The sequence below is a fragment of the Choloepus didactylus genome, chromosome 8, assembly GCF_015220235.1.
Source record: "Choloepus didactylus isolate mChoDid1 chromosome 8, mChoDid1.pri, whole genome shotgun sequence".
Lineage (NCBI taxonomy): Eukaryota > Metazoa > Chordata > Mammalia > Pilosa > Megalonychidae > Choloepus > Choloepus didactylus.
In genome coordinates, this window is record NC_051314.1 from 36,545,148 (window position 1) to 36,558,738 (window position 13,591).

General features: G+C 42.8%; 1 long non-coding RNA gene across 1 annotated transcript; it reads left to right on the forward strand.

The window, feature by feature from the left end:
* Positions 1-3,609: 3,609 nt before the first annotated feature.
* LOC119542166 lies at positions 3,610-5,854 on the forward strand. Its single transcript, XR_005218426.1, has 3 exons — positions 3,610-3,923; positions 4,474-4,593; positions 5,065-5,854. It is a non-coding gene; the product is annotated as an uncharacterized LOC119542166 (long non-coding RNA).
* Positions 5,855-13,591: the final 7,737 nt, after the last annotated feature.

Below are 13,591 nucleotides of genomic sequence, written 5' to 3' on the forward strand. Positions count from 1 at the left end.
GACTGAGAGAATGTATTTGAAAACTATATATCTAATAAAGGTTTAATATCCAGGTTATAAGAAAAATACTCCTATACATCAGCAACAAAAAGACAATTCAATTAACAAATGTGCCAAAGACTTGAATAGACATTTCTCCAAAGAAGATATAATCATGTGAAAAGATGTTCAACATCATTAGTCATTAGGGAAATTAAAATCAAATCCACAATTAGTTACCACTTCTAGGATAGTATTATTTTTAAAATGGGTGAGTATTAGTGAGGATACAGAGAAAAAGGAACCCCGTAGGTATTGCTGATGAGAATGTCAAGTGGTGCAGCCACTGTGGAAAACAGTTAGGCACTTCCTCAGAAAGTTAAACATAGAATTGCCATAGGATCTGGCAATCCCACTGTGGTGGCTTGGAGCTGTGTACCCCCAAAAAATATGTTCTCATGCTTAATCCATTCCTGTGAACTCTTGTAAATAGGACCTTTTGATGAGGTTATTTCAATTAAGGTGTAGACCAGCTGATTTAGGATGAGTCTTAAAACTATTACTGAAGGGCTTATTGGGAAGATTGCAGGGAGAGAGAAAGCCACAGGGAGCAGCCAGAAGCTGAAAGTTAATGGAACCCAGAAGAGAAGGGAAAGGCCAGCAGAGGCTGCCATGTGCATTGCCATGTGACAGAAAAGCCAAGGACCAAGGAAAGCCAATAGCTGGCCCTAGATCACCACAGTCTTCTGGGAGAAAGCACTGCCCTGATAATGCCTTGATTTTGGACTTCTTCCAGCTTCAAAACCATGAGCCAATAAATTCCCATTGCTTAAGCCAACCCATTGCATGGTGTTTGCTTTGGCAGCCAGGAAATGAAAACACCCACTTCTAGGTATATACTGAGAAGAAGTGACAGCAGAGACTTGAATAGATATTTGTACCCTAATGCTCTTAGTAGCCTTATTCATGGTAGCCAAAAGGTGGAAGCAACAAAGTGCACATTCACCCATAAAAAGGAATGAAGTTCTGATGCATGTTCCAACATGGATGAATTTTGAAGACATCATGTTGAATGAAATAAGCCAGACACAAAAAAGACAAATTTGTGTGATTTCACATACAATACCTAAAATGTGCAAAATCATAGGAACAGAAAACAGATGAAAGGTCATCAGGAGCTGGTATAAGGGGTAAATGGGTAGTATTTGCTTAATGGATACAGTTTCTATATGAGTTGTTGAAAAGTTTTGGTAATGGATGGTGGTAATGGTAGCACAACTATATGAATGGGATTAATTCCACCAAATTGTATACTTGAAAGTGGTTAAAATGGGAAGTTTAATGTTGTGATATATTATCACAATAATAATAATATTAATAAAACATGCTGAGTGCAATAAGCAAGATGTCTAAGCATAAATATTGTATGATTCCACTTATATGGAGTATTTAGAATAAGGAAATTTATAGAGACAGAAAGTAGATCAGAGATAACCAGCAGCTGGGGGGTGGGGATGGGAAGTTATTGCTTAATGGTACAGTTTCTCTTTTGGGTACTGAAAATGTTTTGTTTATGGATGACAGTGATGGTAGCACAACATCATAAATGTAATTAAAGCCATTGAATTGTACACTTAAAAATGGTTTAAATGGCCAGATTTATGTTTACATATATGTTATCACAATAAAAATTTTTAGCAATTGGTTTATTGTTCCGTCACATATGAGTATACTGGCCATCTTAAGAGCAGCTTGATTTAAGTGGAATCCAGGATCTTAAACATTTCAGTAGTGCACGGGGTGACAAAAGCACTAGTGCAGCTGCTGAACTGACCCTTACAGGAAAAAAAAACTCCAATTTCAGAATTGAACGATGCATCTTTCATTGCACAATGTACCGACCAGGAGGGCAGGACATCAGCTGAAATTATTGCCACAGAAGCGTTTCCTCCTGAAGCAGAAGAAGCTCAAAGACGAGAAGGGTTAGAGGTAGGAACAAACAAAGCTGGCAGCCAAAATGGACAAAATGTTGACCAGAAATGCCATTGAGAATTCCTGTATCTGAGAAGCAAGTGTCAGGGTCCAGGGTGGGCAAGGACTAAAACCTGTCTTCCACCGGACCAGAGACTACAGTGGAGATGTCCTTCTCCTGCTCCATGAATTGTTTAAGGAGCTAAAGAGCAACTGCTGGCCTGGCTATCAAAAGGCCAATGAAATAAGTAGCCTCTTGTGCCAGTCTGAATGTATTGTGTCCCCCAAATGCCATTATCTTTGATGTAAGCTTGTGTGGGCAGACATTATCAGTTTTGATTAGATTTCCTTGAGTGTTTCTTTGGAGATGTGCCCCACCCAGCTGTGAGTGATGACTCTGATTGGATAATTTCCATGGAGTGTTGGCCCGCCCATTGGGTGGGCCTTGATCGGTGGAGCCATAGAAATGAGCTGACAGGCAGAGGGAACTCAGTGCAGCTGTGAGTGATGTTTTGAAGAGGAGCTACAGCCAAGAGGGACACTTTGAAGAAAGCACAGGAGCTGCAGATGAGAGACATTTTGAAGACGGCCGTTGAAAGCAGACTCTTGCTCCAGAGAAGCTAAGAGAGGAAAGATACCCCAAGCACAGCTAAGAGTGACATTTTTGAGGAACTGCAGCCTAGAGAGGAACGTCCTAGGAGAAAGCTGTTTTGAAACCAGAACTTTGGAGCAGACACCGGCCACATGCCTTCCCAGCTAACAGAGGTTTTCCGGACACCATTGGCCATCCTTCTAGTGAAGGTACCCAATTGCTGATGTGTTATCTTGGACACTTTATGGCCTTATGACTGTAACTGTGTAACCAAATAAACCCCCTTTATAAAAGCTGATCCATTTCTGGTGTTTCGCATCCTGGCAGCGTTAGCAAAATAGAACACCTCCTAACCAAGTTGTCTCCTCACAAGGCAGTTGGTGGTGGACTCTGGTTCTCTCAGCTTCCCAGAGCCTCTACCAAGTGGCCAACAGTTTCTCTAAGCCTCACAGGAGACAGTCTTTTCAATACTCAACATAAGGCAGCGTTACGTAGAGTAGTACTTGCCAAACCTAAGGTGCATTGGAATCCCCTGGAGGGTTTGTCACAACAGAGGTTGCTGGGCCCCACCCAGAGTTCTGATCCAGAGGTCTCGGATAGGGCCTGAGAATTTACATTTCTAATAAGTTCCCAGATGATACAGATGCTGTTGGCTATGGAGCACACTTTGAGAACTGCTGGTCTGGAAGAAAAATAAAGGCTTTGGAGTGGGCAGACATGGAGTCTGGCCCCAGTTCTTCCACTTACTGGGTGCCCTGGAGTGAGCTGCTTCACTTCTCTGAGGCTTGGTTTTCTCACCTGCAGAGGGCAGATTATGGCAGACAGTGGCGGAGTGATTAGAAGCATGGACTGTGTTCAAATCCGCTCCACCACAAACTGTCTGTGTGGCCTGAGACAAGTTACTTCACCTCCCTACCCCTCAGTTTCCTCACCTATGAAATGGGGTAATAACAGCATCTACTTCCTAGAGTTGCTGTGAGCATCGAGGGAGTGAAAAGACGTAAAGCATTTACAGCAGTTCCTGACACATGGTGACCACGACGCAGAACTTTACCATTAAGATTTGTTGTGGTTGTGAGAATTGCAGGATATAAAGCCTGTAAAGTGCCTTTTGTCATGTCCGAGACCACAAAAAGTGCACAGTAAATGTCAATTTCCTGTCCTTAACCCCAAATAGGGAAGTCAAAGTTGTAAGAGCTGAGTGAAAGAATGTCCTGTTAGTGGAAATCTTAGCAGAAGGGCACGATGAGAAAAGAGATAACAGCATGAGGTCTTTAGCTGTTAGTGAAGCTGAGAAGTGTGCCAGATGCCACCTCACTGAAACCCTGAGAGTGTATGCCAGCAGGGCCTTCCTTTTAGCAAAGATCAGCAGCTTGGACTGGTAAGATCATTTATGTCTGGGGCTCACAGGGGTGGGGAGGGTCGGTGGCTCCCTCAGCAGGATGGTGAAAGGCTGGCTATCCATTTGTGGGGAAGGCTGGAACTCCTAAGTATAGCTCAGGGCACACAGACTTGTCATCTAAAGTCTGGCAGGGCTCGGATTGACTCCAGTGCCTTCATCCTCCCTTGCCCACTGTGGAGGGAGGCCCTGACATGACTGAGGAGCTGATTACTGAGCTCTATGACAGCTGTAGCCATATATCTTCTCCTTTGGTCATGATCTAATGTAGTGCCCTGTGAATAAAGAGCCGTGTGGGAGATTAAAAAAACCTGTCCTTTGCCCTCATCCCTTTTGGGTCCAGTGAGAATCCAGTGAGTTGCTTCAGGATGAAGGATTCAATTAAGTTTTGCAAAGGTCCCTTTTGGATATTTTTGACAACTGATGGTATATTAAAGGCACTGAGAAGTCCTTCAAGTAAAGAAATAATGGATTTTTTCCTTCACCCAACAGTTCTCAAATTGACATGGAAACTTTTTTTTCTTTTAAACAGGTAACACCTCTTAATATCTGGCAGAAAGATGGTGACAAGTGCTGGAGCAGGCAGAAATTTGAATGTCCAGATGTGGAGCTGTTTCAACTCTGAGGGCCACTGACCCCTGGGAGAAAATAGGTTAAAGGCCATATTTTTTTCTCCAAACCTTTTAGCTTGTTTGCTAGACCCATACTAAGCACTTGTTAAATACTGGCTCCCCAAATACCACTAACACAACCTGTTGATAAGACAAAGCTGGGTTTATAGTTTATTGCGATGAGGGAGAGACCCACCAAGACAGAGTTTTGGTGATAAGTTGGAGTGGAAAAGGCAAGGTTGGATTTTATTGAGAATTGGAAGTTTGGTTTAAGGTGGTCTTTTAATGAGGGAGCTCAAGTTGTTTGTGTGTGTGTGAGAGAGAGAGGGAGAGAGGGAGAGAGAGAGGGAAGGAGAGGGAGAGAGAAGGAGAGAGAGAGACGGAGAGAAGGGGTAGTTCTGGTCCTTAGTGTCCAACCTGTGAGTGGGGAGAGGGGTTTTTGTTCATGCCCTTGATGCTTGCACTTACTGCATGGATGTTAAATGCTCATTTATTTTACCCTATCTTTCCAGCAGGATATAGCATGAGTATGTTATTTGTGTTGGGGTCTACAGTTTCCGCATCATTATTGACTTACCATTGTGTGTCAATGCCAGGAAATCTGCCACCCACCCCAATCACCTTTGAATGTGTTTGTGTAAATGCACACAGATCACCCAGAGCTGAGAAACTGCTTGTCAGACTGCTCTCGTCTGAGGACAAACAGACAGAAATGGCATCCATTGCCTTACTGGATTTTAATATATTTTGGAGCAAGGATGTGATGAAGTTAGGCCCTTGTTTCCTGAGGATTGGGCTTCCATGAATTGGTGAATATCTTGGAAATGATCATGATGGAGAATGCACTGATGTGGACTGCTTTCCATCAATGGAAAGTGTTTTTAAAGCAATTTTTCTTTTACAAATAAGACTGAGTTTTATATCACATTTTAGGAAAAATTGAAGAATTTGATCTCCATGGGATCAGATTCCAGAATGAACTACAGGTTGAACTGATATCTTTAATAATGATAAAGTTATTGTGTAGGTACAAAAGTTCAGTCAGCAATGGCAAAGATGGCAAAGACAGCAGTAACTCAATTCAATTCAATTCTGACTCTACTGGGAGTTAGATCAGACTCCACAGGCTAAGGGTCATCCTCCACAAGATCGCCTCCAGACACCAGTCACAAGTTCAGGGTCCAAGGCTGCCTGGATTTCTGACCACTGGCTGAAAGTTTGGGAGTCCCCACTAGCCCCTTGGGTTTGAAAATTTGCGAAAACAAATCACAGAACTCACTGAAAGTGCTATATTTATAATTATAGTTTTATTCTAGTTAAGGATACAAATAAGAAGAGGCCAAATGAAGCGACACATGGGGCAAGGTCTGGAAGGGTCTCAGAAGCAAGCTTCCGGGTCCTCTCCATATGGAGTCAGGACACATCACCTTCCAGACACAATGATGTCATTATCAAACATGGAAGCTCACAAGAGTTTGGAGCATCCCAAGGTTATATAGGGTTTCATTACATAGGGCATTGATTGGCGGAATCAGTGTTCATGTGGTTGAGCTCAATCTCTTGCCCCTCTCCTCTCCCTGAAGTGTGGGAGGTTGGGCTGACATGATTTGGGCTTAAAGCCCCAACCCCCTAATCACTGTTTGGGCTTTCTGGTGTGGCCAGCCCCCACCCTAAGACTGCAAGTATGGTTGGCCCCACCCTGCCATTCTGCTAACATATGAACTATTTCCAGGTGTCGTCCTGGGCCCACCCACCATAACAGAAGATCCTCCTATCATTGGAAATTCCAGAGATGTTCCAGGAATTGAGGACAAAGACCAGCCAAGTTTTTCTTTATGCCACAGATAAGTTCTGTGAATTAAATATGAGTTAAAAAATAAAACCACCAATTTAATCTCAGCTCTCTGATATTGTGCAACCAACAAAGGCAATATTTTCCAGGAAATCATTTTACCTCCTCCATTGGTGAACTACTTGTGTCCCTAGGTGTTTGATCTTAATTGGGAAAAAGCAAAGCTTCTGGGCTAATGACACAATGGCTTTGAAATCACAGGAATGTTACTACCATGCATATTATTTAACCTCTTTCATTAAAAGTGCATACGATTCTATTCCAAATATTAAAAAAAAAAAAAAAAAGGAAAAAATGATGTTTCTAAGATCTTGGATAGTACAAATTTAAAATTAACATTCATTACCATATATTAATTGAATGAAAGTAGGCCCAATTATTTATATGGCAAGAACTACCTAAATCAATGAAAAATCTGAAAGGCAGATAATTTTCTTTTCAATAAAAAGAAAGAGTAAATGGAGATATTTTGGTTCAATAACATATATTTATTGAAATCGAAACCAACAGCAGCATTATGCTAGATCCTGGAATCCAAAAATCAGTATAAGCTGGTGTCTGTCCTTGAGGAGCCCATTGTCTAGAAGGGGAGGCTGAATTGCAAACATGTAAGTCAGATACAGGAGGGTGCAGAGTGTTGGGGGTCAGCAGAAGGTTTCTGGAAGAGATGCTGTGTTAGTTCAGATGCCTCTGTTCTTTGCCATGGAGGCCTTTCCAAGGGCTGCTTACCATGTGGTAGTGTAAGAAAGGGTTAAGTTTAGCTTTCACATAAAGGCCACATGGAATAGAGAAAATGGAGATTGGGTGGAAGAGCTGGCTTAAACTAGCCCCATAGTGAGGGGGAGGAAAAAGAGAAAGAGCGCTATGACATAAGTCTAGAATCAGTGCCAGTTCCTTATGTGGGAAAGATAACCAGGGTTACTGGAATGTAGAAGAATGTGGGGGTATGGTTAAAGGCGGGAACTCTCAGCAGGAAATTTAAACTGGATGAGCTCTCTTGGATAGGCTGTACAATTCAAAATCTTAAAGATGGGCTAGTTAGCTCTCTCGGATAGACTGTAATCTCTGGAGTACCCAGCCAATGGGGAAACAGGGGAGGGACATGTGTATTAGGAGTAGGATATAACTATCACCATGTTCTTTTTATGGCATGCCTGCCATGTTTCTGGTTGTGCGTCCATTCTTGCAAGATCGTGAATAAATACTTTCCTCCTCCACAACTGGGTGAGCGTTTTTAAGGTATAATGCTTGTTTCTAACAACTTGGGGGCTCATCCGGGATCCAAAGCATCAAAGGGGACCCCCTGGATGGAAGAAGGGAAGGTACTCCCTGCCATTTGGTCTTGGACTCTGTCACTGGGGGGTGGGGAGGGCCTGCTTCTGACTGTTGGTGAGACCCACGATCAGACACTTAGGTCTATGAATTGTGGACAAGAAAAGGGTAAGGAAAAATGCACCTCACAGCAACCAGGTAACTCTATGCCTAGAAGAAGGTTAAAAAAAAAAATAAAAAGGACTATTAAGTATTACCTTGGTGGTTGGAACATTCTGGTGAGTCTGAGGCTGATCCTAAGGGAAAGACGCCCAGACAAGACTCAGAATGGGGAATAGAGGCAGTTGACTGGCTGGGAATAAAGGGAAGGGGGTACATTTAGGGTCCCCAGGAACATTCCTCTAAATAGTCCATTGGGGAACATGTTGAAACATTGGGCCGAAAGTGATCGGACCAAGGGTAAGGATAAAAGAAAAATGATCGAATATTGTTGTTACGTTTAGGCAAAAGAAAGCATTCTGCCGCTGGATATATTCTGGCCAGAATATGGGGCAGATAAAGGTTGGCTCTGTGCTGACCTCGTGTGTTATGTTAATGAAAAGAAACCTTTTTCCAAGGAGGAATCTGACTTATGCCATGTGCTGGCTGCATGGAAAGGAGACCAGTTTTTATCCTATAAAAGTTAAAACCCCAGAATCTTTAGAAACTAAAACCTGGAATAAGCATCCCCCCACCTTATGTTTCCCCTCCCCCACTGGGGGAGGAACCGTTGATGCCTGGGGATTTGGTGGGACTAGTCCATGTCCCCGGGCAATCAAAGAGCTGGTCGGTGTTGACTGCTCCACCAGTTACAACCCACCAACAGTTAAGAAAAGAATTAAAACAATGTTAAGAGGGATACTTAAAAGTTTCTGTTTCCGGAGGCTCCTAAGGAAAGGAGAGTGAGAATCATTAATGAAAGACCCAGAGAGGCTAGCTGAACAATTAAATCAATTCTTAGGCCCCAGCTGACATACCTGGTCTAAACTTATGTCCATACAAAATATCCCCTTTACAGGAGAAGAAAGGGGAATGGCAAAGAGGGCGGCTATGAGAGAAAGGGAGAGGCAGCATCCACCCAGAATAAAATTGGCCATACCCAAATCCCCAACAGAGCCATGGAGGTTGAGGTCTGGAGTCAGGTGGTCTGGGGCTGGGAGAGGGGAGTGGCCCACATGCATGGAAAGGGTGAGATTGCCCTGAAGGTTGAGGGTGGACCTTCCTCCTCAATGTTCCAGAAGAGTTTTGCCACCCCAGGCCCCAAAGAGGTGGAGCACATTCCCAGGGAATTGGGGAGAGCCTGGCTGCTACCCCACTGTTCAGAGAGGGCAGAGCTTTTGCCTTGGAGAAGCAGAGTCCGGGTGGCACCCCGATGTTTGAGGAGGGTGGGGCTGAGAAGATGGTCTCCCGAATGTGTGGATATGTTGGAGCACTCACCCCAGCAGTTGGAGAGAGAGGGGCTGCCACAAAAGCCTTTGGAAAAGGTTGGACTCCCTCTCTCTCATGCCCAAGGATACAACGTTGTTTTGTAAATGATTCTCAGACTTTGAAATCTAATGGAGTTTGCCCTGGGGGTTTTAGGAATTATTTTGATCCCTTAAACCCTGTTTTCCTTTCAGTTTACCTGCAAAGGTTAAGAGACCAGGTGAGAGAATACTCAGGAATGGATCCTAATGATCCTGTGGCCCAGGGAATGCTAAAGGTCAGCTATATAAAGGGCTTTTGGCCTAATATTCAGAAAAGATCCAGGAAATGGATGAATGGCTGGATAAGTCATTGGAGGAATTATTAAGAGAGTCTACAAGGCAGGGAGGAAACAGACAGAGGTGAGATAGAGACGTAGTTGGGGCCAGTTAAAAAGAAAGAAGGGGATTTTTTTTTAGCATGGGGTTTGTGTAATTCTCTATTCATATACTTAAGTAATGTGGGGCTGAATAGGTATTGGTGAATACCTTTGCATATTTTAGTGTGTTGTGTAATTAAGTCTAAGGCATGCAGAAGTTGCATTTAAATTCCATTAATGTTTGTATCAGGGTACACGGGAAGTTATATGCACATTTTCTAGGACTGTGTATTTGGATACATTCTGAGAGTTAAAAATTCATGTATCTAATGGAAGTTTGGGTTGTATGTTTATACAGGGATGTGGGATAGTTGTATTTGTATGTAATGAAAGCATGTAATATGATTATGTAGGAGTCTTTGGAACTGTGTATGATTTAGGACTTGGCAGAAATTTCCTATGTACTCATCTATAGTAAACTGGAGATATTTCTTTGTGTCTTTGTAGTGTATACTAGTTTGTCTGTACTCTAGAGCTGGGCAATTGTGTGCAGGTTCATGGAAGTGTGAAGAATGAGAAAAGTGAGAAAGACTGTGCAGAGGTTTTCTGTGTATATGTAACAGTAGTGAGTTGGCTGTACATGCTTGTAAATGGGCATAATGTGTGCATGTTTTGTATGGTTATGGGTGTGTATATAAGTTATATGCGTCTATCTGTGTTCCAGATATATATGGGGCTGTGTGTGTTCTTGTGATTCATAGTATGGTTTTGCTGATATATTTTGGGCAAAAGCAAAAGGTTCATACTCAAAGTGCAAGTGGATTATATGCACATGTTCCTGTAAAAGGGGTTGAGGTTCACTAAAGCTGAACTGAACAAACTTAGGACAGTGAGTGGTGCATATCTCTTCCCAGCTCTGTGTTTGGTGATGCCAGGTTGCTGTGGGAATAGAGACACCACATATATTGTCAAATGCCACACACCAAGACTTGTCCTCCTCTCCCTGGAGAGTGGGTTATTACTCATCTGACAGCAAACCTTGTGTGTGTGTTTAAGGTGTACATATATATGAATCAAGTATATTCAGGCATCACTAAACTAGGTGTATTAAGACTAGATTTTAAGCGGGCGTTTAAGAATGGTGAGCCTTTTGTGTTCATTAGTCTAATTGTTCCATTCTTTTTAACCAGTAAATAGCCTTAAATGTTAGTAAATTCTTGCTGCTTTTCATGCAGATGGGTTCAGGTGTGTCTGTACCTGAAGGAGGTGTTAACGGTTTTACACCAGGGGAGTCATTGGGGAGGGGTATGAGCCATGTGCGATTTAGTACTTAGGCATTTTAGACTTGAATGGTGCATAATTTGTACACTGAAATGCCCCCCCCCCAATAGGTCATTTAAAGACTATTTTGGTGATTGTAGACCATCTCACCAGATGGGTGGAAGCCTGCCCTCTATGCTCAGTCACAGCATTGAGAACCTCTAAAGTTATCCTTGGACAAATCATTTCCTGTTATGGGTTAGTGGAAAATATAGACTCTGACAATGGTAGGCACTTTACCTCTTGTGTGTTGCAGAATGTCATGAGAAGCCTGGGTGTCACTTGGGACTTCCACACTCCCTGGCATCCACCATCCTCTGGGAGAGTGGAAAGAATGAATCAAACCTTAAAGAAACATCTTTCTAAATTAGTTTTGGAAACAAAGTTACCCTGAATCAAGTGCTTACCTACCACCCCTAGAAAAGAACTGGGAATTTCCTCTTATGAAATGTTTTTTGGTTTGCCTTTCTCTGGGAGGACTGGAGAGCTCCCCTCCCTAGACATGAAGGACCTTTTCCCTAAGAATTATATATTGACCTTGTCTTCTACTTTATCATCTCTCAGGCACCTTGGATTGCTGGCTCAGACCCTGCCTCTTGAATTTGCTGCTCATCAATATCAGCCCAGTAGCTGGGTCTTAATCAAGTTGTGGAGAGAATCCAGACTTCAACAGCTCTGGGAGGGACCTATCAGGTCTTGCTGACAACTGAGATGGCAGTCCAAACAGCAGAAAGAGGCTGGACTCATTACGCATGAGTAAAGGGACCAGTGCCTGAGCCTAATGATAAGTTCCCAGCAACTCAACCTGAATCCTGGAGAGTGACTCTCACCTCAGATCCCCTAAGGATCACTCTTAAAAGACAATAGTTGAAAGAACATACTAGGAGGGGAGGAGGGGCTGGGTTGAATCCTGTGTTTGCATTGTGCTCTTTGTATAGCTTAATCATGAACTTGCTTTTACTGATTATAATGTTGTATATTCAAGGTGTAACAGGTTCTGCTAAATTGGTTATAAGCATAGTCAAAGGCTTAGAGTCCCAAACTGTACAGTTGGACACTTGTCAAGTATATTTAGAACATCAGTGACAACTGAGGGAGGAACATAAGTATTTATGTGGGCAGACTGCCCAAATAGAGAGCAAGACTGTTGGGGGGCTAACATTTGGGAATATAACTTATGAGTCACGTGAACCCTGTTACTCTTGGAACACTGTTTTGAGGACAGTATAAGGGATGGGTCTCACCCACGTCAGAGGGAACCCTGTTACTCTTGGAACACTGTTTTGTGGAGAGTATAAGGGATGGGTCTCACCCATGTCAGAGGGAAAATAATTAAGGGAAACTTGGCTGGAGTCCGACTCTCTAGTTCAAAATGACCCCAAGGACATTAGAGTACTTGAGGCCAGAAACTTAAAGCAGATCATAGGAATAGAGACAGGTTGTGGAGATTCAAATGCCTGGGTAGAATGGGCCAAATATACTGTCCAGAGTCTAAACAAAAGCAACTGTTATGCTTGTGCAACAGGCCAACCCACTGTTCAAATTGTGCCCTTCCCCTTGGGTATGGAAAACATGAAAAGGAGTTTAAGTGTATGATACTCCTCTTTCAAAATGCTACTCCTGGTGAAAGTTGTAGTATGTTGTCCTCCCTTTTCCCTCCAGTCGGGAAAGGAAGTGTCAAGGCTGTACCAGCTTCTCGCCTTGGTCCCAGAAACCATTCCACCTGTCTCTCCAGATGGGAAGAAGGGCTCCAGGATCTTGGTACGATGGCTTTGTGTACACAAGTGTGGAATGTGAGTAAGGATAGTACTGGCAACTTCTCCAGCCTAACTATACCCCAAGCAGACCTCTGTTGGTACTGCAGGAAGGGCATCCTCTGGCCAACACTACCTGAGAAGTGGGGAGGAACTTGCGCTCTGGTTCAATTGGCTATCTCATTCATCCTGGCATTTGAAAGTAAAGAAAAAGTACCAACTCAAGGCAAAGGGAATAAGAGAAATGTACAAAAGTACCTGGTTCCTTTAATGAAAGTACTTATTTAGATAGTAAAGGGGTTCCCCGGGGAGTTCCAAATGAGTTTAAAGCTAGAAAGCAAGTGGCTGCAGGATTTGAATCATTCTTATTCTGGTGGGTTGCCAGCAGTAAAAATGTGGATAATCAGCAAAGATTTATCAACTATACCAGGGATGTCATTAAGGTAATAACAGAACAGTTAGATGCCACTAGCCAAATGGCATGGGAAAATAGAATGGTCCTAGACATCATGCTAGCTGAAAAGGGGGTTGTCTGTGTTATGATTGGGGGAACTTGTTGCATGTTCATCCCCAATAATACAGCACCCAATGGAACTATCACCAAAGCTTTACAAGGCTTAAAAGCCTTATCTCAGGAACTAGCAAAAAATTCTGGCATTAACAACCCACTCACAGGATGATTGGAAAATTGGTTCAGGAAATGGAAAGGAATTGCAACATCTGTTTTAACTTCCCTTATCATTCCAGCCAGAGTGTTCACAGAGGCTGGGTGCTATATCATCCCGTGTGCCCATGGGTTATTTCAGAGACTCATCAAAACCGCCCTAACCAAGAATATCAGCAGAACAATCTATACCCCCCTTAAGGAGAAAGATCCCTGTGATGAGGAATGTGAAAATGCTCTTAGTAAATTTGAGAAACTAAAATGTGAAAACTAAAAAGGTTTAAAAAAAAGAAAGAGGAGGGAATCTGTAAGAAAGGGTTAAGTTTAGCTTTCACATAAAGGCCACATGGAATAG